Source organism: Thermobia domestica, chromosome 2, assembly GCF_964235325.1.
Source record: "Thermobia domestica chromosome 2, izTheDome1.hap1.1, whole genome shotgun sequence".
Classification (NCBI taxonomy): domain Eukaryota; kingdom Metazoa; phylum Arthropoda; class Insecta; order Zygentoma; family Lepismatidae; genus Thermobia; species Thermobia domestica.
The window spans coordinates 60142549-60167398 of NC_137455.1; positions in this window are offsets into that span (position 1 = coordinate 60142549).

The window sequence follows — 24850 nt, forward strand, 5'->3', positions numbered from 1 at the left end:
CGGGACCCATGTATCATAGGTGAACGCTTTACCACTAAGCACCGACACCCCCTGATGAAAAGGTATGAAAATGAGATCAGAAACACCACAACCCAACCCCACAAGAATGAAATAAAATCTGAGTTTTACGTCCCACGTTTATGACGATTAGAATAATGGGAAATCTTTTAAGTTTTACGTCCCACACTTATGTCGGGAGCTCGACCCTGGACACATGCATCATAGGTGAACGCTCTACCACTGAGTCACCGACATCCCCTGATGAAAAGGTATCAAAATGAGATCAGAAACACCACAACCCAACCCCACAACAATGAAATAAAATCTGAGTTTTACGTCCCACGTGTATGAAGATTAGGATAATGGAAAATCTTTAAGTTGTACCTCCCAGAGTTACGTCGGTTATGCTAATGGAGACGGTGATAATGAGAAATGAATGAAATGTTGGAACGGAGAAAGTGGGAGGAAATTCACGTACACGGTGTTTGTCTACCACAAAGTTCAATTGATTGGAACAGGATTTTGAGCCTGTGACCCCCACGCTCTATCACCAAACAACCGAGATCCATAAAACGAGAAAGAGGTCAAACCACAACACCCATGCAGGGTCGCTGTGTTCAATGATGATACTCTAAACTCAATAACACATCATCTAAGGGGTTGATGTTGGGGGTTCTCCAGGGTTTCTATCGAGACACGTAAAAAATAATTTTAAATCACCGATATTAGTGTCAAATAAATAGTTTTCGAGGCCTCTGCGCTCAATGATGATACTCTGGACTCGTTAGTACACCATCCAAGGGGGTTGAAATTCGGGGTCACTAGGGTTGATATCGAGACACGTAATAATAATTTAAAATGAACGATATTAGTGTCAAATACATAGTTTTCGGGGCCGCTGTGTTCAATGATGATACTCTGTACTCAATAACACATCAAGTATAAAATTCACGTACAGATCGTTTATACATTAGACAACACACTTGAAGCAAACTGTGAACATACATTTGTTTCACTCCCAGAGTACGAAAAAAGTTACAATTAATTTTAACAATTTAAAGGTATGCTATTTTTCCCCATAAAACTTCTGCTTTTTCCATATAACGAATTGAAATTTATGTGTATATATACTGTTTATATTTATTTGAAATATGGTTATAAGTAACCAGTTCATTTTTTTTTTTTATTTTAGGTTGAATATAAATAAAGATAACTGTATCAGACTTTCCTTATCCTTACCGATATTATTATTCCATTGTTAATAATTTATATATATAGCCCTTTTTATTTATTCATATATTCTTTTAAAGCGCTTTTATTTATATTCTATTTGAAATAATACTTATATATCCACTATTTACATATACATATTGGAAAATTTTTGTTTTGCATAACGTATATACATCCGGGGAGTAAAAATGGAAAACAAGTGTACGCAAGAGTTATTAAAAGAGATTACCGCATTTATTAATGACATAGAAGAAGAAGAAGAGTTGATCGAAGTAAATTTAGAGACACAAGTTCTTCTAAGAGAAATAGATTAGATGCCGTAATCAGAAAAGAAGAAGAAGAAGAAGAAGATCATCATGAAAGGAGGGAAGAAGATGATGAAGTGAAGAAAGGTACACAAAAGGAGGAAGAACTCATAGAAGAAGAAGAAAAAGAAGAAGAGATAATCATCAATACCGAAGAAGAAGAAGAGGAAAGAGATGCAGCTAGTGAAATTCAAATTGCAGAAGAAAAAGAAGAAGAATATAAAGAAGAAGAAGAAGAAGAACTATTAGAAATATTGGAAAGTGCAGGTAATAGAATAAAAGCAGAAGAAGAAGAAGAGGAAGCATCCGAACGTATTGCCCAACTTAAAAAATTGTTACCAGAAGGAGCAAAAGAAGAAGAAAACGTCGAAGAAAGAACAAAAGAAGAAGAAGAAGAAGAATTTCTAAATCTAACGTTCTCCAAATAATAGGAGAGACTTACAATGAGGAAGAGAAGAAGAAGATAGAAGAAGATGAGTTCTACAAAACTGAGCTTGAAAAGTGGATTACCAATTTATTTCATAATCCTGAAACAGAAGAAGATGATCAGCAAGAAGTAATATATCCATCAATAATGGAAATATTAGCTGAGGCTAATACAGAACATACAGAAATAGAAATCGATTTAGACGAAATAGAAAAAAGAATGGACGAGTTGCTATCCGTATTTGGAGCAGAACGAAAGTCAAATGTACAAGTAGGATTTGGAAATAACAGCCGTAATGATGAAAAGAATAGATTTCATATAATAGAAGAACGCAGAAGACAATACAGAAGATAAAATATGGCTGGTACAATGTTAAGATTCCGTCTAGCCCCCGTGCGTGCAGGTGAAAATCCTTTTACTGCAATTGAAACAAGTCTACGTACTTTGGTAGATTATATGCTACGTGATGTTGACCAGCATGATTACGTAGGAATAACAATCACAAATGAGAGAGAAGGACACTGCCCTTTTTGGTTATCGTTCAGAGAAGTAAGAAATCTCTCAGCAGAAATTCTATGGGCAAGTTATGAGGAAGTACTGCAAAGTAATGCGGGTTTTCTTATAAATGAAGATTACATCGTGAATTTTAATCATGTACGCATGCCAAGAGGACAAGGGGTATTGAAACAACATGTTATGAATACTGAAGAATATGTAAAGGCAAAACGTGGCATTATCACAATTAAGAATAAAGGTACAAGATGTTTAGCACATGCAATCGTAGTTGCCATAGGACTGAAAAATACAAGGGAAGAAATCAAACTGAGTACAATAGATATGTAAAACATCAAAGTAAATATATCATAGAAATAGAAGCAGAAGACCTGTGTGAAGTTGCCGGTGTAGATCTTAGTCATGGTGGTGGAATTCCTGAAATTCGTAAATTTCAGGAATATTTAATGGATTATAAAATCACAGTGTATAGGGGATTTTCAGGAAGTAATGTTATGTTTGAAGCATCACCAAGTGATAACGAGAGAACTGCTTTAAATTTACTCTTCATGGATAATCACTACAACGTCATTGAAAGCTTGACAGCATGTTTTACCTGTAAGTTTTATTGTGAAAGTTGTCATAAGAAATATGAAAAAAGCATGAACATTTGAAACATTGTACAGCTGTATGTTATCGTTGTCATCAGAAGCCACCATGTGACTTTAAAGAAATCCATATTACTTGCAATGATTGTAATCGAGAATTTTATGGCCAGTCATGCTATGACTATCACAAGTCATCGCCGTATCAAAATGGAAAGCCTTTATGTTCCATTGTGAAATGTTCTGCCCAGTGTTTGAAAATTTATGTAGTAAAAGAAAAACGTTCTCACGTATGTGGAGAAAGTTATTGCAACATTTGCTATGCTATAGTACCACCCAATCATGAATGTTACATGAAAATGAATGAAAGAAGAAAATCGAAAAAAGCCAATGAAAAAATTATCATGGAGAAGAAAGCTATGATTGTATTTCATGATATTGGATATACACAAGACACGAAAATAGAAGATGAGGACGCAAATATATATGAACATATACCTAATGTCTTGGTTAGTCAACACACATGTTACCGTTGTTATGAAGACAACGACATCAAAAATAATTGTATCGTTTGTGGAAAACGAGAAAATATATTTGACGGAGAAAATGTAATAGAAGATTTTCTAAATCATCTTCAACCACGCCGTCCAAACATTAAATCAGTAACATGGGTGGCCCATAATTCTAAGGGCTATGATGCACATTTCATCATTAAGACCATGGTTGAGAAGATAAATTGGACTCCAGAAGTAATCATGAATGGGGCGAAAATTCTATCTCTTCCAAAAAAATAGTTTATGGAAGTGGAAACGTTTATGTTGGATCCCCTTATCAAGTTGGACATGGTATTGGAAGTTTTCTTGGAGGATTATTTCGTTCTGTCATGCCACTAGTAAAACAAGGAGCTAAAAAAGTAGGAAAGGAATTATTAAAATCTGGAGTAAACGTTATTACTGATGTCATCATCGATAATCAACCTATTAACGAATCCTTTCATCAACGAATGGGTGAAGCGAGATCCGGCTTGCAAGACAAAGCAAAAAATAAGCTGAAATCTATGCTAGGATCTGGATATCAACGAAGGAAAAGAAGAATTACACATCATTCCATCTTTAATCCTTTATCATTACACATCATCAAGCGCAAGAAGAAGAAGAACAAGAGGAAACGTACACAGAAAACAAAGAAAAATCAGTCTTATAAGAAGAGGAAGGTATCACACGATATCTTTGATTAATTCATCACCATCATGGCTTTCTTACATCATCAATCCTGTGAGTGTGTAAAAAGTGAACTAGATATTTTTTCTACAAAACCAACGCAAACCAATATATTGGATAATCATGTTGTTACATACAAACCAATCAGTTCAATAGCTGATAATGCTCCTATAGAGTTTGTCATCCCAGGAACAAGTGATGAATACATAGATCTACCACATACTCTTCTTTACATCGAAGCTCAAATCGTTAAGCCTGATGGATCAGCATTTGTTGAAAGTGATAAAGCTGTGGCTATTATTAATGACTTTTTAAATTCTATGTTCAGTGAAGTGTATAACGAGATAATTTGTAATTTGTATCGTAATTTGTATCGTTTAATAATTACCTGTACCTTGGGCAGAAAGTGCTCATACACAAGCACTATACCTGATATAGTGTTAATTTAAAAATAACAAAAGAAGAAGGTTTTTAATATATGTAAGAAATATACATTATTGTACAATTCGTTGCTATGTAGTTGTTGATAGTTATCTAACAAACATGTATGATTGAAAAACAGTTTATGTGCATATTCGTTCATAAAGAATCAACGAATAAAACTGTTTAATACGTATCACCGTTCTGTAATTTCAGTATAAAAGGTGAGAATACAAGTAAATGTACTCACAGAAGATATTTTGAGGTGTGAATGATTACTACCACAAAAACTTGACTCAAATTATTAGCCGAACCAGGTTAACGATTACCTTTGGTAAGATCGTTATAAAAATTTTGGTTTACCTCACCCGGGAACTTGTAAATTCAATTCCCGAAGTTAAGTAAGGGCGAATTTACTTCTGCAAAAAAAAGTTAATGACTACGAGCTTGACAACACTGAGGAGTGGTAGAATAATCTAAAGAAATATGAACGTGGAAACAATGGAAAAAGAAATCAGTGATAGTGATAATGGTGAACAAAGTACAGCACCAGGAACGACACTAGAAGATCGAATATTACTACTTTTAGAACGGCAAGAACAAAGCCGAAAAGAAGATATGGAAGCCATAAAGCAGACGATGGAGCAGAAGTCAGATGAGACGAAACAATTTATTCTTCAGGCGATGAATGACATCACCTCGCAATTTGACGAAAAGTTAAAAAGAATATCTGAGGATTGTCAAGATAGTCACAGCCATCTAATCCAAGAAGTCAGTGGTGTGAAAAGGGATTTAGAAGCAATATAATCTTCTGTACATCAACAAAAAATCCAGATCACGGATAACTCCAATCAGATACGTGCAAACACGCAGTTGATAGCTATCTTACAAGAGGAAATTAGGACACTACAGATCAAGGACAACACGTACCCCAATAACACAATTAATGATCGTGTCGAATTCCCTTGTTCGCCAGAGATGACTTCGCCTTCACCCGTATCTGATGAGGACATTATTTTGGAAGAAAATCATCCGAGGAGTTCAGATGGGCGGAAAAGAGACGGTGTAACTACACATCACGCCATAGGTAGTAATTGTCACTCAAGAAGAACACGGAAGGTAAAGTTAAGCGTAAAGATGAGTGAAATACGTGCAATGAGTAAGTTCAGTGGTAAGTGTAATGAGAATGCTACTTCTTTCCTAGAAAAATTCCAGGATGAGTGCAATATAATGTGTATAGATAGATCACAATATATGAAATTAATCCCTCATTTATTACTCCCACCATGTTCTTTATGGTTTAAAGCAGTACGAGATCACGTTAGTACGTATGAGGAGTTTAAAGCAGCGCTAATCGCAAATTATGAAAATGATTTTTTGCTTGCAAATAGAGATGCCACGATTAGAAACCAACATTTCAATCCTCGTTTGCACAAATCCGTTGTCGAGTTTGTTGTAAATACATACAATGAATTAAAAATCGTAAATCCATTGCAATCAGAATCTAGAATCATAGCATCAATTCGAAATTTGTTACCGTTCAAGTTACAACAAATCCTGTTTTCTACACAGTGTATGAGCTTCAACCACCTACTAATGCTTGTTCAATGTTATGAAACTCAATACCATGCTCTGAATCAACAAGCAGGAGTGGGTAAAAGTAAAAATAATTCAGATCATTTTGTACCTGTTCGGAATCTAAATATCCGTAGTGTGAACGATACGGAGCACAACATAAAGCGAGTAAATTCAAGCAACCCGAACGAACAAAATAGGCAAAGCTATGTAGGGAATCCGCCTAACCTAATTAGTCGTGGCAATCCTTATGTAAGACCATATACTCAAAATAGGTTTAAAAATAGACGAAATACATGGCGAAATTCCAGGAATACAGCAAACTACGTGGATAGACGTAATTGGAGGTCAAGAGATGGCGCTTCGCATCAAAATCCAGATATTGACGCAACTCCTGTACAGAACAGTAATAAGGGGCTTAATCATGATTGTGCTGTACAATGTACTTTATTAGAACCATACACGAGCAGGAATTTAAACTAATTGCAGCTGATGTGGTAGGGGTTGAACCCATATCAGCTACAGATTCTCACAAACATCTATCTTCAAATTTATGCGATAATGTCAACTATTGACTCTTATGAACATTTATCTTCCAAATTACATGTTCATGTTAATGATGAAAACGACCTTTTACATGACGTATCTGTAAATAATTATTCGGGAATAGCAGTTAATAGATGTCAGTACCAATTTATGCCTGTAGTAAATCGTTGTTGGTCCAAAGATGATACTGTCAATGATGGTTTTGATGTTGAAGAAAATTTTGTATTTTTAAAATCATACAGTACAGCTAAAATACCTGTCAAAATCAATGGGTTAAGCACAGAAGCTTTACTTGATACAGGAGCAAACGCCTCTTTATTATCGTATTCGTTATGGAAAGCAATTACTAGTAATTATTCGAATCCTAAGTTACAAAAGGCTGAGAATCTTATTATAGTTGATTTTACCGGTAAACATAAAAAGAGAGTGGCTGGAATTACTCGTGTGACAATAGCTATTCAAGATTTTGAAATATCAATCCCTATTCTTGTAATAAAGGAACTGAATGAAAAATTAATTATGGGTTTAGATTTATTATCTCAATTGCGTGTCATGCTTGACTTTAGAAACCAAACGTTGACTATACCTGGCATAGCTCAGGAAATTGTTCAGAAACTGCTTCCTAAATCCGATGAGATTGCTTGTCAATATAATAATGTTCTTAATGTATTGAATAATGTTTCTGTAAGTTCAGAAAGTGGTAAATTAAATGATCAACTAACGAAAGACACATCAAATTTGATGGATTCAAATGACGATGTATTGTTTTCTGAGTGTATTAGGTCACTTGAAAGTAGTCTTGATTTTACAGATAATACAGTAAAATCTCACTTTAAGGATATTCTATATAAACATAAAAATGTCTTTTCTGAACGTCCTGGACGTTGTAAGGATTTTGTTTATTCTTTTAAGGTTAAAACAGACAAACCCATTGTGACCAAGCCCTATATAATTCCATATCGATACAGGGAAAATGTACATAACAGTTCTGATTTGATTTTTCTTGTGGAACGACATTTTAATGTCCAATTAGAAGATTCAACAATCTTAGATTCTGCCAATTTAGTGAATATGATAAAAATCCGAAGACATAACAAATTTTTGAAACGTAATTCTCAAGTAGAGTCTTTGCAAGAAGGAAAATATCGGATCAAGGTCAACGACTTAGATTTTGTTAAACAACATCCACAAAGTAATGTGTTGTTAAAGAAGATTTACAAATTTTGTGACATTTTCTCAGGTCCTTATTTATGTTTCAAGGAAATAAACCCTAAAGTTTTCGAATTGTTGAACGCCAAAACGGGTACGTCAATTGGACTTCGTAATATAGATGAATTGAAGGTTTCGAGGCCTACCCAGTATACAAGAGAAAAATGGATGCGTTTAGTGAAGAGACTAGTTGCACCTGACATTCTTGCTCAAATTAATAAGAATGAAGGAGACTAAAAATATATATACATATATATATATATATATATATATATATATATATATATATATATATATATATATATAAAAGGGTGTTTTCTGTTTGTGTAAAAATAGATTTATTTTCTTCCTTTTGCTTGTTCGAACGTAGATTACGTTTAATTTTTGATTTTACTCAATTTAATTTTCTTTAATTCTCATTAACTAATGATAATTTTCAAATGATTTTAATTCTGTCTTGTTAATGTGAAGAATTATAATTTGATTCATAATTGATTAAACACAAAGGTTATTTACATTATATTGATCTGTGTTGAAACTTTGTTGTCAAAGATGAATATTAATGGAATGAAAGATTTTATTATAAATGTATCTATATATATGAAATTTAATGAAAATACATACGAGGTGCAATCAAAATGTAGAGAACATACGTAATGTAATACCATTATTGTAAACGGACCAGTGGTTCTTAAATATAAAAGTCAAGCTCGCTTGTAACTTTTATATTCAGTCCCATCGTCGGGCGACATTTTATATAACGAGATAATTTGTAATTTGTATCGTAATTTGTATCGTTTAATAATTACCTGTACCTTGGGCAGAAAGTGCTCATACACAAGCACTATACCTGATATAGTGTTAATTAAAAATAACAAAAGAAGAAGGTTTTTAATATATGTAAGAAATATACATTATTGTACAATTCGTTGCTATGTAGTTGTTGATAGTTATCTAACAAACATGTACGATTGAAAAACAGTTTATGTGCATATTCGTTCATAAAGAATCAACGAATAAAACTGTTTAATACGTATCACCGTTCTGTAATTTCAGTATAAAAGGTGAGAATACAAGTAAATGTACTCACAGAAGATATTTTGAGGTGTGAATGATTACTACCACAAAAACTTGACTCAAATTATTAGCCGAACCAGGTTAACGATTACCTTTGGTAAGATCGTTATAAGTGGAAGTGTATTTAAATAACAAATTGATTTCATTTCCATCTCATAATCATCCATATCGATCATACATTGTAAAACTGTTAAATTATGATGATTCTGCTAAAAATACTCATCTTCAATGTGCATTCTGGTTTCAAGATACTGCTGAACATATGAACGCAACATCAAGTGGTAATAGAGGATTTCAACAACGTTATGAATTAACAAAAAAGTGCAAAATTCGACATGCTTGGACATCTTCATTGTGATATTTTTAATCAGATAAAATTTTAATCCAAGGAATAGAATTACGTCTCAAGTTAATTCCTGCAAAGCCAAACTTTTGTCTCATCGCTAGTGATTTGTCTCTTGAGGCTAAAGTGAATATTTTAGACGCTGCTTTATATATTAAAAAGATTAATGTTAGTCCTACAATAAAACTAGCACATAACAAGCTTCTACAATTAACAACAGCCAAATATCCTCTCACAAGAGTGCAAATGAAGTCATTCGTCATTCCAAAGGATCTTCAATCAAAAACAATTGATAATTTATTTATGGGAGTATTACCAACTCGAGTGTTTGTGACGTTTACACAAAATGATGCCTATACAGGAACAATATCTTCAAATCCATTTCATTTCAAACATTTTGACATCAATTTCTTCTCTTTATACATTGATGGAAAACCTGTACCTTCAAAACCATTACAACCAAATTTCGAAAACAACCTCTATGTTTCCTCATACCATACCTTATTCTGTGGATCAGGTATTGACTTTTCCAAACATGGCAACAATATTCCTCGCCTTGCCTTTCCTCAAGGATACACTATCTTTGTTTTCGACATTACTCAAGATGGAGAAGCCAGCGCTGTACAGCATTGGAACCTTACACGTCACGGCTGTGTTCGTCTGGAAGTTCATTTTACGAAGCCTCTACCAGCACCTGTCTCATGCATAGCGTATGGAGAATTCCAATCTCTCTTAGAAGTTGATCATCAGAGGAACATCATCATGGATTTTTAAAGGTATGTTATTTAAATATCATATCATATATGTACATGTCTGCATTTTCATACATGATGTCCTCTACACTAGATTTATTGAATGCTCTGCAAACAAATTCTTTATTTCACAATCATTTCGTTGGCGTATATGCAGCCAACTAATTACCAACACATGTTCCACTACCTGCAGCTATCATCATAAATACAGATCCCTCGAACAAACTTGGCACACACTGGATTTCCGTATATATTCATACTGACGGACGTGCCCACTACTTCGATACATTTGGATTTCCTCCATATGTAATGCGACATATTCAATTTCTACGTAGAAATTCTATTTTTTATACATTTAATAATAAACAAATTCAAAGTGTGAAATCGTCCCTATGTGGGCATTATTCATATCTTTTCCTATGCTTCTTACACTTTCTTTCTTACACTTTCTTACACTTTCTCATCAACTCCAGAAAAAAATGATCGTCGCTTGTTGTATTTACTTTTACAGGTAATCATGTCTTCATTCTTCTTCTTCGTTTGTTTTGATTACTTTTTTATATTATTGCAGGTAGTCATTTCTTATTTTTCTTCTTATTTATTATAATGTGTTTGTATATATTATCATTTGTTGTTTTATTTGTTCATTATTATAGATAAAATAAATTTTAAGTTATGTTTTCATTTTTTTTTCGTTTCAGAGAGTAAAAGATCGTCATCGTGTATATGGACATCATCATTGTACAGTATGACTTCTATCTACGTTTCATCACCATCATCATCAACAGCAGTAGTATCATCTGCGAAGTTAATATCATTAATTGAACTATGTATAGACAGCATCAGTGAACAGTATATGGCAGCTGTGAAGTTATCATCATCTGAAGAATGAAAAAAACTTACGTTCTTTTAAAAATGTACTATACTTACCGTCGTTTTAATTGTGCAAATAGTTTCATCAGCAATAAATACTTTGTATTCTTTTTTCTCTTTGAAAACAAATGTTTATTTCTTATTTCTCCGTTTCCTAATAAACAAATATGTTTTATGATCAATTATGTAATTAAATACACATATCATAAAACATATTTTTAAGTCATTGAATTAAAGACTTTCATGGTGTTTTTTAAAAAAAAGATTCTAAAACTGATTTTTTAAATTCAATGATGTAATCACATAACTAAATAATAATAGTGAATTCAAATACTTAATCAGTTATTCTTTCGTAAATTAAATAAAGTATGTGAATTCAATATTATTATGATAGGACTTTTGTTTCTAAAATTTTAATATTAATTATTCTAGTTCCTTTTTTAAAAAAATAAAAAGTCCTATCATACTTAAGACAAAGTTGTATAATAATAATAATAATAATTTCAAATACTAATTTTTATTTTAACATTCATTTCAAGAATTTGAATTCATTATTATTATTATTATTATTATTATTATTATTATTATTATTATTATTATTATTATTATTATTATTATTATTATTATACGTATCACTTATAATATGCGAGGAAAAATATTTTAGGATTTTTTCTTATAATAATTAGTATACTAATTAAAAATCTTATCATATTGAGGTGTATGAAACGAACACAAAACACACACACACACACACACAAATACAACATTTCACTTTCACTATATATATATATATATATATATATATATATATATATTTATTTATTTATTACATTTGATATTACGTTGATTAGTATACATGAAAAAACAAATCAATTTTCTTCTTCTTTATGAAGAGACGTTCACTTCATTGATACTCTCCGTAGGCTGAGTATCGGTTTCCCCCCACCATGGCTGTGTCGATGCACTATCGAATAAATCAGCCATAATTGAATATATGAGTTTTTGTTTGCAAAATACTTTCATTTTCAATTTTAATCGTTCACCATCAATGTTCACATCACTGTTCTTATCAAGAGAGACACTTGGAAAACTGATGTTCATACCATTAATAATACTCTGATCATTTACACAGGTATGTATTCCTGCAAGTCCTCTGCATGTAAGACACTGCAATTGTACACGATTACGAATAGTATCTGTACACAAGTCAAAATATTCACGTAGCACAACACTACAAACTTTACTGTTTTTCACAGCATGTTCAATACATGGTAATATTTCCAAGAAATAAAGCCAATCACTTGAAGTTAAGTACAAAGTGTTTCGAGGAGCATGATGTGTTCCTTTCTTCTCTAACATCACTAATTTTTCACCCACTAGTTTTCGCACCACCAGTTCGTTTTTTCGACCAAGAGATTTTATAAATGTAATTTCCACTTGAGAATTTAAATAGTCCGTAACAAATGGGGTCAAATGTACAAGTTTCTCCCACTCTGCCAAATTTAACTCCACTCCAAACACAAGTCCTTTGCCAACACGAATCACTGATTCAAATGTATCACTATCCAGTGCAATACAAATTAATTTGGTTTTCATAGAATTACGTCCATATTCAACATTTAACAAGTACTCTTTCTTGGTATCCATATTTGATGCACAAGCACTCAAAGACATGTTACTCCAGTCGCTGCCCAGTACAGAATAACGACACTATGCATACAGATGACTGCGCATGCATGTAGAGGAATGGGGCGAAGAGGAAAATTCATGTTTCATCTTGTTTGTACATGTTACTATACACTTACGATGAGTAAACCAGTTCAGTAAATTCAAGATCGTGCATGTTACGTCCAAATACACTAATCTTATTTCCTTTATATATTAAACAGACATTCCCACTTTGCAAATACGTTAATAATGCACCATTATCTGCTTCCATTTTTTCAGTACAACGTCCAGGTAAAATCACTTTTTCGCCTCCTTCAAATGTCACACATGCCTTCCTGCCATGTACCGTTGTAATTATCTTACAGTTTACAATACGAAATGGTACTGCAATCTCCAAATCTCGCATTTTTGTAAAGGGTACCATTGATGGCTTATTAAGCTTATCTAATAAACTCATTGACGATGATATCTTTAAATTTTGACGTTTCTTCCTTTGCAACAGCTGCTAACAGAATGATCTACACAAGCACATACGTTCCGCTTACGCTCTTCGCAGGAGGGGTGGTGGGGTTTGGGGATTCAAATTATTAGCCAATACACGACAAGAACACGAGAAAGGCAAGTTTTATCTTGTTTTTTACATCTGGTAGGCGTAAAAGACTATGAGCATAGCAACAGCGGGTTCCCATCACCAAAATTTTCCCACGGACTTCTGTAGTAGCCATAAAAGGCTATGAACATAACAACTAAATGCTTGTCGAAAGTTGCCTCCGAATTCCAGGAAATGATATCGAATTCTAGGAAAACAAGATAATTTTTTGCTGAGTCGGCCGTCTATAGGAGGAGATATCTACTTTTTTAATACTGATACTATGTGTATAATCGGGAAACATACATTTGTGGTAAAGTTCATAGAAAAATAATTATAAATGCGAAAATTAGAATGAGTAAAACAAAATGTTGCTAAATGGACAAGAAAGTTTAATTTTCGTTTTATTGTCCCTATTTACTGCTGTATTGACATGAAATTTGCCAGATATATGTCCTTGCTAATTATACACATACAAATATTATAAGAAATACCGGGCAAATTCATTATCAAATTATATTATTACAACAACATATTTATAGACATGCGTCAATTATTTTGAGCATGAGTGTACATACCCACTAACATTACGATATTACAAATTCCAGTACGTCATCCTAATAATAAAAATCCTTAAGAGGATCATGTTATATTTTCTGAAGTGGTTTGGGAACCAGAAGTTCTAATATATTTATTTCACTTTCGATTTGAGTAAAAGGATTACTACCGAAATGGAATATAATCTTTGAGTACTTAATGAATTACCTAACAAGCCTTCTCGATATCCATCCTATAACGCTCAATGTTATAACCGGAAGCGATTGGTTTCTGCCATTTCAAGTTTTAGTAGAAAGATTAGAGTGGAGATCGAACATATTGTTGAGAACCTCAATTGATTTCAGAAAACCTCTTTTCGCTATTTAGTATCGTTTAAATCTGTTGTGATCAACACTAAAATGGGAAGTAGTTGAATTTTGCTACTTCCGATTTGATTACAAGTTTGAAAGAGAAGACGATATTTATTCCCACAATGCTAAATTCATTCTTAAAACAGCTTCTTCTTATCTCACTATTAGATTAATTTGAAGCCAGAAATCACAGTTAATTTCTATCTCTTCCGGTTTTACCAGGATGTTATGGATAAAGCTGAAAGTTATACTTGATACCCTTTATCGATTGCCAAAAACTGCTTCTTACTATTTATTACCATTTCCGCTCTATACTGATTAACGTTAAAATAGGAAATGACTCATTTCTATCACTTCCAGTTCGCAAATCACCTCCATTAACAAACTCCCTCGAGAGAATCATTCTACTTATTTATTGCAAAAAGCAGAATAAAAAAACTCGCATTCTTCCAAAGTTATCGTGTGAAGTAACGGCCGCAAGTACGTACGTACTAATATTAATAAGTTCTACTACGCGATCCCAATTAATACAGTAGAGCGTCGATTACCCGAACGTCGGTCAACCGAATGACCGCTTAACCGAACTGTGTACTCGTTCGCTTAAAGGATTTTTTTAAACGTTAATTTTGTGTACTGTATGTATTGTTCATGCAAAATGCGTATGTAATATGTATATATTTTTGTTTAATAAACTGTACCACATACTATATATTCCTACTAAAGTTGCCTTTGTACGTTACTTTGTAATACTTAAAGAGATGCCTGTTTTTATGAACAAATTTATTGTACAGTACTTCTTTTTGGCAAATGAACATGTACAGTTTGATTATCCGAACAAACCAGTTTTCCGAACACCCATGTTCCCCAATTACTTCGGATAATCGACGCTCAACTGTACTTCATATACTCTCGCCTCACACACACACACTAGAATATGTACACCAGAGCCCTGCAAACCCAGACCCGAATGGATCTGAATTCTGTGCCCGGCTCGACCCGGCCCGGCCCGAATCTCGAGCCGGGCTCTAACCGGGCCGGGCACAAATCGGGCCGAAACGGGCCGGCCCGACTCGTCCCGAACACTGTGAAAGACGGATCGGAAACTAATGTTGGCAGCCTGTGTTAATCGTAATGTGTTTAGCATGGGCGACGATTAGTTGCCCCCGCACTTTTTTGAAGTAACCAATTAATGTATATAGTTTCATTTGGAAATTTAACGATTTTGTATGTGTTACTGATTAATAGGAAAAAATGCTGCCATATAATATTTGCTGTTGCGTGAATACGTATTGGTTGTCTTCCCGTGGAGTAAAGAAAGCTACATTAATTGCGTTTTAATCGCCACAGAAAATAACCCCAAAAAATAACCTATTGGAGCACAATTTCAGCATACTTTCATTTCTTCTTACAAGGGCTCGATATGTTAGTGAGCCGCTTTGAAGCTAATCGAAAGAACATTATGCAAAAAAGTAGGGCCTATTTCACAAGTTATTCTTTAATTGCTCAAACATTGACAGTTCCTAAAATGTCTTTTCTTCTTTCTAAAGTAAGGAATATCGATTAAAAAGAGCATGATAAGAAACAAATTCTACCTTTTCGATTGTTTTGTAGTGTAATATGCGAGTGAAGTGTTGTGTTTAAGGATGTACGAGTGTATATACAATAAAATTTAGTAAATTGAAAATAATTCTAGGTTTTAAGTTTATTTTGTATAACTGAAGTGTGGATTGATTCTAAGTATTGTTGTGTTTTGATGTGTTCCAAGAAAGTGAAAACTGCACCTAATGGCAACGAACATATTTCAAGAAGTTGCAAAAGCAAATATTTCTTTAAATGTCGTAGCATATGCTTGTAATATTTACTGCCTTTTATTTTCTAAGAGTAATAACATACATTTAATAGCATGTGTGGAATTAAATATTAAGTTTTTCATTAATCCTCAGTTTCAATATAACTTTTGCAAAACAAGCATCATTATTCATTACTATGATTAACATTATCCTTTCTATTTATTTGTTTTGCAAATTTATTAAATAATCTGATCACACAATTTTCCAGACAGAATTTTAAGATGTTCATGAGCAAGGAATCAAATCTCTTCTTACACTTTCGTTGTTTAAGAGTACAAAGGGCTAGTATCTACTTGCGTTGTTCTTCTCAATTTACTTAATAAACTATTATATACGATATACGGTATTTTAACTGAAAATATAGTATCCTATTAGTTATACAACCTTTCGTCAAACAAAATGTTAGAAACAACCAGGAAAACTAACATTTATATACAAATATTCAGATCATGTCTTGCCCCCTCACTTTTAACGTCCAACCGCCGCCACTGGTGTTTGGGAAATTAACTCTTTATTCAAGACTGTAAAGAACTGTACTTCTACTACTCTTATTACTACTACTACTGCTACTGCTATTATTATTATTATTATTATTATTATTATTATTATTATTATTATTATTATTATTACAACTGTTACGAGCGTCAGAGTTGACATGTCTGGTGGTACATACTTTACAATCTAAGTACAGAAAAAATCGAAGAAATACTAGTTATTATGGCCAGTCTGCGTAGTCTGGCCAGTAGAATGCATTCACCTCTGGTGCTAGAGGTCGTCGGATCGATCCCTCCTCGTGTTATGTGAGCTTTGTGGTGGACAAACATCGTGAGCGTGGGAGTTTTTGGATTAGCCCGTTTTCGTCCACTGTGTTCATTACACCAATTCATCCATCATCATCCATACGTCTTGAGCCGTAATTGCCTAAAGAACATATGAGAAAGTCAAGTCCTTGACCTACTAATTAGAATTTGTTCCGCTACCATTAGACCACGGAGACCGAAACCATGAACTGGCGTGTTCATAAGATTAGCGCAATTTGTAGTAATGTTCAATTATCACGGCAGATTCTAAGTCATATTACATGTTCCTGTATTCTTTATAATTCGATGCTACAATAATAATAACAAAAACAATGATTAAATAAATCACCCAGACCCCAGGATCGATGAAGTGTTCCTGGAACGGTGCGTAACAAGTAAATAACAGAGCTATATGACGGAATGCGAGGCAGTAAATCAAAACAAAATCCACACATACCATTGTTGATCAAAAAATACCTCAAAAGTCCCCTGAATGAAAAATGTATAGATATCAGCTATCAAAAATGCCTCTTAACATCACATATAATAGAAGGGGTCGTTGATATTAAGAAAATGAAAATATAAGGTTTCCTAAGAAACCAATAGTGCCAAATGAACATCGCTTTACTGTGTGTCCTTGTACGCATCGAACAGCACGGAAACAGATTCAACAGTTTCAGGCTTTAGAGCATTTCTCCGTTCCTGAGTACTAAAATCTATTTCAGTAGACGCACTAGAAGCAGGGATGACGAGATACTGACGCGTTAATTTACACAATTTTGGTAATGTTTGTTCTTGTTGCTTCCACCACTGCAGTATATCTAATTTTCTTACACATGATGACATGTTGAGGTAGATGTCTACTTCATCATCAAATTCAGCAGAGACTGAATGTCTATCTTCCCAATCCATTAGTTTATTCTTCTTGGTAGGTGATTCCAAGTTATGCCAACTAGCCTAAAGGAGACGATGGTGAGAAATAAATTAAATAGTGGAGCAAATAAAGTGGAAGCAAATAAGAGAACGCCGCGAACCCCCACACGGTGTTTGTCCACCACAAAGTTCACTTGGCGAGAGCTCGGATCAAACCAGGGACCCCATACGCAGAAGCGAACGCTCAACCACTGAGCCAATGTTCCAGGAACACCTAATCGACCCTGGCGATTTGGTGATTTATTTGATTATTATATTTTGTTATATTTATAGCATCATACTATAAACAATACATGAACATGTAACTCCATTCGATATTTGCCTTGCTAATTGAACATTACTACAAATTGCACTGATCTTATGAGCACGCCAGTTTATGGTTTTGCCCTCCGTGGTCCAATGGTAGCGTACCAAATTCTACTTACTAGGCCAAGTACTTGACTTTACCATACGTTCTTTAGGTAACTACGGCTCAGGTTGAATGGATGATGATGGGATGAATTGGTGGAAAGAAAACAGTGGGAGGAAGCGGGACCACCCCAGAAACTCCCATGCACACGATGTTTGTCCACAACAAAGCTCACATAGCATGAGCAGGGATTGATCCGACGACCTCTAGCACCAGATGTGAGTGTTTTTTCTATTGAGCCACTACTCTCCCTCGTAGATCAAACATCGGTTCACATTCTACGCAGACCGGCCATAATAACTAGCATTTCTCAATTTTATTCTGTACTTAGAAGGTAAATTCGGTGCCACCAGACATGTCAACTCTGACGCGAAGTCGTAGCACTTGTAGTAGTATTAGCAGTGGTCGTAGTAGTAATAGTAGAAGTAGTAATAGTTGTAATAGAAGTAGTAATAGTAATAGTATTACCAGTACATCACAGTCTTGAATAAAGAGTCAGTTTCCCAAACACATTATGATTAACATAGGCTGACAGTAAGACCGTACAAAACGGCAGAAATAGAGGTAGTGGAGGACATTAAAAAAACAAATAGGCTGACAACATTAGTTTCCGAACCGTCTTTCAGAGTATCGGGCCGAGCCGAGCCGGCCCGGCTCGGCCCGTTTCGGCCCGATATGTGCTTGGCCCGGTTCGGCCCGAAATGTGCCCGGCCCGGTTAAGGCCAGGTCCAGTTTGATATTACTTGAAACGGGTCGGGCCGGGCACCGGGCCGAACCGGGCGCGCCCGGCCCGTGCAGGGCTCTGATATACACACGGAAGTATAACTGGTAGTATCCACACGCTTACGCTGGAAACAAGAAACACACACACACACACACACACACACACACACACACAGAGAGAGAGAGAGAGAGAGAGAGAGAGAGAGAGAAAATCTTATTGTACCCTTATACTGAATGCACCTTTACTCACAAAAATCGATTAAAAAAGAAAAAAGAACAAGTTGTAAATGAAACTTTCAAAGATTGATATCACTGCTGCGTGTAACAAATGTAATTGTTCCATAATGATTGATTCGTAATATGATGTATATGGATTTCTTAATGGTAGTATAACAAAATGCCTTCAAATAGATCACAAAATAAAAAGTGAAATTTATTTCTCAAATTTTGTAAAATGGAAGTCGATGGGCATTATGGGAACCGTCTACAATAACAATATATGAATATAAATATTAATATACTTCACGTTTTCCAGTGGGTGCAAGAAAGCTTCGAAGTGTGTTTGGTTTTATAATCATTAACTGTTGTATATATATATATATATATATATATATATAGTGTAATGCAATGCGTAAGTTGGTGTTAGAATTACATTATAATGATCAAGTGATTAAGTCGATTATTCGGAACTATTTCGTTTATATTGATAGATTCTACAATCTACGAGCTAAGTATGATATTTATCTCCCACTTCTTGAAACTATTATGCTAGTTTAATAAGCACCAAGGCAGAAATGTGGAGTCCTATGTAACGAAGAATTGCTGTTCATAAATTAGCCTGTACCATATATTAGGTAAGTTATAGACTTACTTTATAATATTGTATTTAATTATCTCAATTGGTAAAATTCTAAATCATAGTTGTTTCAAATAACGAGCATAAATTGCATTGCATATTCTTCTATGTGGTGGGTTTAGATTGTACTTATTGAAGTCAATTTCAGAATAATAACTGAAATAGTTTTGATTTGCAAGGACATTACTTATTCCACACAAACACACACACACACACACACACACACACACATATATATATATATATATATATATATATATATATATATATATATATATATATATATATATATATATAATTGGGAAATTGAGTATATGGCTTGTATTTAATTGAAAAGATTCTTTGTGAGAAAGATCCTTTAAATTAAAAAAAAATCTGACCCCAAGTCACTTTATTAGATTGAGAAACATTAGTTGTAGGAAGTAATTTGAATTTTATTACGTATATGGAAGCTTGTATTTAAATGAGCAATTTAAACAACGTATATGAAATAAGATATTGGACCAGAATTCCTCTCACATTTGCATTTTACCCTTATTGGTATTAGTAAAACTATAGCTGTGAGTATAAAATAATGATTGTGTAGTGGGCATTGAGTATTTTATTAGTCTAGGCTCACTGGCCGGGTCAGAATTCGTCCTTTGATGAATTTTGTTACAGATGTAGTAGTAACATGCCGATGTATATTACTATGGACAGTTACAAAACGAGGTATTAGTCTTTTAAATGGGCTATAGACCCAGAATATCGTCCAATCATGGATGATGTTCCAACGGTTGCACAATCTACAACATTTGCTAGTGGGATATTTTTCTCATTATAAAAATATTCCATCTTTTTGTATATTGAATAACCCTTCGTTTCGGTGGTGAAGTTTTAGGCAAACAACAGTTCCTCCATAATCTCGTCATTTTGGTTAATGAAATGGGTGTTACCTAGGAGTAATACTTAGCTATCAAGAACCCTTGATTCATCAATGCGAATTACAAATTCTGTAATTTTCTTCACGCTGATAAGTGAATCTTTAACATCAATAGCCATTTTGTCAATTCTTCTACAAATACTTTAGTTCCTCAAGGAAGTGGGTTGGGTACACGTGTTTGAGCCGGGCCTCGTAAACCTATGCCTTTAGCGTTGGGTAACATTAATGTTTCTCCGATAATGTGAAATTTTCCACATTTTGTTATTAACAAAGACACTTTAAAAGAAGAAGAGAGTCCTATTACGGCATTCTGTACAAATTTTCCAAACAGCTTCTCCACAGGATTCCGGATGTTAAATTTTAATTTCTGATTTTGGAAGAACGACAGAGTTTTATCCGCTTTGTTTGGGTGCATTCGTAGCAGGAAATCTTTGAGTCGCGCAGGCTTCAAGGTTTCATTTGAAAATGTCTTTTCACAAAGAAGGCAGACGTTAAGTTGTACATTTGTAATAGACGAAATGAATCCAAATTTCAAGTGTTCAGTCGAATATTGAATGTTCTTCTTTTCATACACATTGACGAGTTTTCTCCAAAATGTAAGCCCTTTACACAACAAACTAAAACTAACTGATTTTGAATCAACTGTAAATTACTAGCATCATTAAATTAATAACATTCCATGGAATACAAGGCTAGAGCACAAGCGATTTCACTCATCAATACTGTAAATTGTTCACCTTAAAGCACTCCGCTCCATTACCTAACTAATTTGGAAGGAATTATTATTTCCTTCGTTATGAATTATTTCTTCTTGTAAGTGAAGAGCAGCACTGCAAACAAGAACGGAACCGAACGAAACAGAACAGAATACTGCTAGTTGCTGACTGGAATGGAACATTAGAGGCTGAGAAGTTCAGAGTTTACTATCAGCTTAATGGTTTTGAAATCGGTCACTAAAGATTCTTGTGGAGCGTTGCCTGTACGTTGTCAAAAATTTGTAAAATGCATGTCTATGTAGAATGTACTTTGTTCAATAATACTAAAAAAATGCTAGCGGGCCATGAAATCTCAACGCTTCTACATAGTCCATCGCCCCCCGCTTACTCTCTTCACACCCTGGAGTTGATATTGCCCACTTGAAAACCACTGGATTATAATATTGTACTAGAAGTGGTGGAGTTTAAACCTTATTGGGTTAGATTTAATATATTGAAGGTTGTGCTAAATTAGTATTGGTATACAAAAATTGATTTTCTATGAAGGATGATTAAATAGCCTATTACGTATTTATTATGTTGACATTTGGTTTAAAGCGTTTTAAATTTTACTATCTTACACCTGATTCTATATGCTATCAGTAGATTCTACATATGTTTTGCTTACTTCCTTGTAGAACTACGTTGTCGACTTGATCGATTGAATTTTACTATAGAGCACATTAAACTAGTGAAACACTTATATTTGAACATTTTTGGTCAAAGATTAAATTTAATTACAATTATGACTCAATTAATTACGTTTTTGTTATGCCCAACGTAACGATTTGGAATTTTGTGTGTAAGTTGTGAACAGAAAGCCCGCACTGAATAAAGTTTCACATGTCTGACTATTTCATTATGTCAAGTTTTATTCAGACCGGATGAGCTGGTTTATGTTTTTAATTTTCGAAAGTTTACCACCTACAGAAGATTGTTCGCTGCATATCAGACCATTTGCAACTCTGTGCCGACACATGACGTACCACACTGAAACTATGGGTTTGTTGGTGGGAATATGTCGTGTCTGACCTTGTATATGCGCCAGTGTTGGTAATGTGTGTTATCAAATGGTGCCAAAAATAAACCGGCATTAGAAGAGTTATGTAATGACCCTTTCCCGTGCTAAATTTCATACATTCCAATTTGGAAGAACGTTGTCACAATTGTTGAATCTTATGGCTATCTCAATACTGGTGATCACATTCGGACGATCATATACCTTGACATTGACAGCAAGAGACGAAGCAACTTTGTTCGTCAATTCAGGGAATTTTACCTCGTGGCTTTATGGTTGTTATGGGATTCTAATATGAAGGAAAGTTGTTGAAACGTAAGGTGGGCAAAAACATTAAGGTGAATGTAAGATACTTCCGAGAATCCATTTTGACACTTATCTATCAGAGCGACATCCAACGGTTAAACATAAGGGACGCAAAGAACGTAATGATCCATTTGGACAAGGCTTCGAGTCATAGTGCCAGAATATCACTACATTTTTATCAGGATATGGCAGAGGAATAAGAAATTCGTGTCATTCCGATTGAAAATATTTCTGTGAAGAGCCCAGAGGTCCGTCCAATGGATATTTTACGCATTTGGTCTATTGAAATGACGTATTCAACATCACCGCATGCCCACCTTGGTTTGTACATGGAAAGCGTACATGGAGGACTGGAACAGAATTACCAACTGGTCAAAATATGATTTTACACTTTTATAGCATACCAGAATATAGCACCATGTCAAAGTTTATTCCTCCCGATTCAATTCGTACGGCATATATAATGTAGTTGAATTTTCAGGGAAATAATTCAATTGAAAATATAGTAAATTATGTTAGATTAATCCATAACAATTCTGAGTTTTATAACCAACCATTCTTTCTATTTATTTTACACGTGAATATTCTTTTCTTTGTTTTAACATTAAACCAACTTTCAACTCTCCTTCTTATCCTCATACTACTTCCACTACTGTTAGATGTAATAGGCTCGTTTTCTATTCCCAGAATATGCATAAAGTACGTGTAAATATGATTCAACATCAAGCTGTCGCCCACGATTCACGCATTTTTGGTACTGAGAAGAGACACTATAGTCCAAATTAACCAACAAATTACTGATACTCTTATTTAATGATAACGGAGGGATAAGCTCATATACACGCGGAATTATGCTCGTTAGCAAACAAAATAGAAATTGATATAGTTAGTAATAAGAGAAAGGGAGTTAGTCCTGACCGTTAGTAAACTAGAAAGAAATTAATACACCTAGTGCTAAGACGTCGAAGAAAATAGTGCTCACTACGATTGTGTTAGCAGTTTCGCGTTCTCTGTATTTCTGGCTGTCTTCAGTTTACCCAGGGTCAATATAATTAACAGGTTTATCGTGTCACGGGTGTGACTGGTACCAGGTCACTAAGTTGATAGCTCACTCCATTCCCTCACTAAACCACGACTGATCAAGGTATAGTGTACCGCGAAACAAACAGTACTGAAATCTAATCGTTGACACTTATTTATTTGATTGTTTGTTTGTTTCAGACATTAAAAGAGATAAGAAATGTTGTCAAGTGGATCGCAACTAAATGTTACTCAATACATATTGTAAATTTACGAGGAATCGCTCCTGTGTATCATGAGTTCGAAATATTGACCATTCAGTCGAATACATTCTTCATAGCAGTCCTGTAGATCAATGAACATGTTAGTGAACACGGATTGGTGGAAAGACAAATAAATGACCGAATCTTTCCTCTTAACTGCAGTATAGCAGAAGAGGGTTTTCTATTGGGATAATTACTTCCCTCAGGCATCTGGAATCGTAAGGTCAGGGGAGTGAGAAGGATATGGAAAATCAATTGGGAAGGACAAGTGGGCCCCTTGCGGTGTTGGCGGAAGATCCGTCTTGCTACATTCATTGTTGTTATAATGATAGATATTTGATCCAACCAAAAAAAAAAAAAAAAGCTCAAATCATGCAAGGTCAATAGTCATCTGTGGATTAATGTACGGATCAAGGTACCCATGACTTTCATCACTGAAGCATATGTTGCTGGTGGTATCTGCATCTTATATATGCCATAGCGTCAAAGCAATACAGTAAAAATGAGCGCCCATCTTATGCAACGAGATGCTGCCCCACATCATATTAGCGGAAATAGTACACTGCAGTAAACACATTCTCCTCTCTTGTTATCAACATTATCTTCTAACCAACTCACGCTACGCTAGTGCAAAACGAATAAGCACAGATGCAGATACTCATAGCACATACCACATTGCAGCTGCTCGCAATTCATAAGCGAATTTTATTACTGTACCTTTTGCCGCATACTGTATTACGCATTTGCAATATTTTA